Below are 3,395 nucleotides of genomic sequence, written 5' to 3' on the forward strand. Positions count from 1 at the left end.
TGGATTCTATTCCGGCCTGATCGAGAACTGACAGATGGATAGCCGTGCCGTGACAGGGTGCGTTGAACATTTCCACTGAGAGGATGGGAGGTAGCCACTGACAACGGTGAAACCCTTGCTTAAGCTTGCCATGGAAAGGAGTAAGAAGGATTGGATGAAGACAGTAGGAAAGCAGAGAGACGGAAGGGACAGCATCTTCATACGCTTATCTGAAATTCCTGCCAATGAATTACATAAGTATCTCTATCTTTATCTTTATAGTTTTATTCATATATCACCATACCCATTTGAGTTTGCCTGACTGAGATTTACAAGGTGACCATAGCTTGCTTCATACCAACAATCTCTGTGGGATCGACCCTTACTCGCGTAAGGTTTATTACTTGGACGACCCAGTACACTTGGTGGTTAGTTGTGCGAAGTTGTGTTTATGCCATGGTATTGAACACCAAGTTTTTGGTTTCATCACCGGGGATTATTTGAGTTGTGAAAAGTATTGATCACAATTTCGTGCACCAAGTTTTTAGCGCCGTTGCCAGGGATTGTTGAGTTTGGACAACTGACGGTTCATCTTGTTGCTTAGATTAGGTATTTTTTTCTTCAGAGTTCTTAAGAATGAATTCTAGTGTTTCAAGGGTGATGTTCTTATCATCACCAAAGCTGATTGATCTTCATCAATTTAGCTCTTGAATGCAATGTTCTGCTGAAGCTTGGCTGACCATGTCTAATTCCTTTAGACTGAAGCTTTAGACTAACAATGCATGATTCCTGGAATTCTCATTAAGAATTTTGATACCTTTTTCCACTTTATTTTCGAAAAAGCACAAAAAATCCAAAAATATTTCTTGTTTGAGTCTAGTGTTTCATTTTAAGTTTGGTGTCAATTGCATGCATTCATTCATGTGTCTTCATTAATCTTCAAATAATTCTTGATGATCTCTTACTTTGATCTTTGAATTCTCTTGACTTGAGTGTTTATGTGTCTCATATGCATTAGTGTCAGCAGTATACAAACTGCTAAGTTTGGTGTCTTGCATGCATTGTTATTTGATTTTAGTTGCATTTTGATTATTCCTTATTATTAAAAATCCAAAAATATTTTTTTATTTGTGTCTTTTCAAGTCAATAATACAGAGAATTGAAGATTCAGAACATACTGCAGAGGAATTATACAGAAAAAGCTGGGCGTTCAAAACGCCCAGTGAAGAAGGACAGACTGGCGTTTAAACGCCAGCCAGGGTACCTGGCTGGGCGTTTAACGCCCAAAAGGGTAGATTTTTGGGCGTTAAACGCCAGAATGTGCACCATTCTGGGCGTTTAACGCCAGGATGGCACCAGAGGGAAGATTCTGTTTTCAATGCAATTTTTTTTCAGATTTTCAAAGTTTTTCAAAATCAAATCTTTTTTTTTCAATCAAATCTTTTTCAAATTCAATTTCTTTCCTTTTTCAAAGATACTTGCTATCAATTAATGATTTGATTCAACATTTCAAGTATGTTGCATTTTCTGTTGAGAAAGGTTTAATGTTTGAATCGTATCTTTTCTTGATAGCCAAGTCATTAATTTTCAAAATCAAATATTCTTAAAATATTTTTCAAATCATATCTTCTCAATCACATCTTCTTAAAACCAATCATATCTTCTTAACCACATCTTTTTCAAAATAACTTTCAATCAAATCTTTTTGATTTCTAATTTCAAAATCTTTTTTCAAAAATCACTTTACTTCTCTCTCAATCATGGTTTTCGAAAATCAATTAGTGTTTTTCAAAATGTTTTCAAAATCCTTCACTTAATTTTCGAAAATTGCTTCCCTTCTTTTCACATCCTTCTATTTATGGACTAACATTATTCCTTAATGCAAAATTCGAACACCATCTTCTTTGATAAGTTCGAATTTTCTACTTCTGTCTTCTATTTTTTTTCTTTTCTCTGACACCTCAAGGAATCTCTATACTGTGACATAGAGGATTCCATATTTTCTTGTTCTCTTCTCTTTCATATGAGCAGGAGCAAAGACAAAAGCATTCTTGTTGAGGCTGATCCTGAACCTGAAAGGACCTTGAAGCGAAAGCTAAGAGAAGCTAAGGCACAACTCTCTGTAGAGGACCTAACAGAAATCTTCAAAGAAGAAGAACAAATGGCAGCCGAAAACAACAACAATGTCAACAATGCAAGGAAGGTGCTGGGTGACTTTACTGCACCTACTCCCGACTTCTATGGGAGAAGCATCTCTATCCCTGCCATTGGAGCAAACAACTTTGAGCTTAAACCTCAATTAGTTTCTCTAATGTAATAGAATTGCAAGTTCCATGGACTTCCATTGGAAGATCCTCATCAGCTTTTAGCTGAGTTCTTGCAAATCTGTGACACTGTTAAGACTAATGGGGTTGACCCTGAGGTCTACAGACTTATGCTATTCCCTTTTGCTGTAAGAGACAGAGCTAGAACATGGTTGGACTCTCAACCTAAAGAAAGCCTGGACTCTTGGGAAAAGCTAGTCAATGCCTTCTTGACAAAGTTCTTTCCACCTCAAAAATTGAGTAAGCTTAGAGTGGAAGTCCAAACCTTCAGACAGAAGGAAGGAGAATCCCTCTATGAAGCTTGGGAAAGATACAAACAATTAATCAGAAAGTGTCCATCTGATATGCTTTCTGAATGGAGCATCATAGGTATTTTCTATGATGGTCTGTCTGAACTATCCAAAATGTCTTTGGATAGCTCTGCTGGAGGATCTCTTCATCTGAAGAAGACGCCTACAGAAGCTCAAGAGCTGATTGAAATGGTTGCAAATAACCAATTCATGTACACTTCTGAAAGGAATCCTGTGAACAATGGGACTAGTCAGAAGAAAGGAGTTCTTGAGATTGACACTCTGAATGCCATATTGGCTCAGAACAAAATATTGACTCAACAAGTCAATATGATTTTTCAAAGTCTGTCTGGAATGCAAAATGCACCAAGCAGTACTAAGGAAGCTTCATCTGAGGAAGAAGTTTATGATCCTGAGAACCCTTCAATGGAAGAGGTGAATTACATGGGAGAACCCTATGGAAACACCTATAATCCTTCATGGAGAAATCATCCAAATTTTTCATGGGAGGATCAACAGAGACCTCAACAAGGTTTCAACAATAATAATGGTGGAAGAAACATGTTTAGCAATAGCAAGCCTTTTCCATCATCTTCTCAGCAACAGACAGAGAGTTCTAAGCAGAATAACTCTGACTTAGCAACCATGGTCTCTGATCTAATCAAAACCACTCAAATTTTCATGACTGAAACAAGGTCTTCCATTAGAAACTTGGAGGCACAAGTGGGTCAGCTGAGCAAGAAAATTATTGAACTCCCTCCTAGTACTCTCCCTAGCAATACAGAAGAAAATCCAAAAGGAG

General features: G+C 37.3%; 1 non-coding gene across 1 annotated transcript; it reads right to left on the reverse strand.

Annotated features, from left to right (window-relative positions):
• Positions 1–2,545: 2,545 nt before the first annotated feature.
• On the reverse strand, positions 2,546–2,653 carry LOC112798555 (small nucleolar RNA R71). Its single transcript, XR_003200163.1, has one exon. It is a non-coding gene; the product is annotated as a small nucleolar RNA R71 (small nucleolar RNA).
• Positions 2,654–3,395: the final 742 nt, after the last annotated feature.

Source organism: Arachis hypogaea, chromosome 4 (assembly GCF_003086295.3).
Source record: "Arachis hypogaea cultivar Tifrunner chromosome 4, arahy.Tifrunner.gnm2.J5K5, whole genome shotgun sequence".
Lineage (NCBI taxonomy): Eukaryota > Viridiplantae > Streptophyta > Magnoliopsida > Fabales > Fabaceae > Arachis > Arachis hypogaea.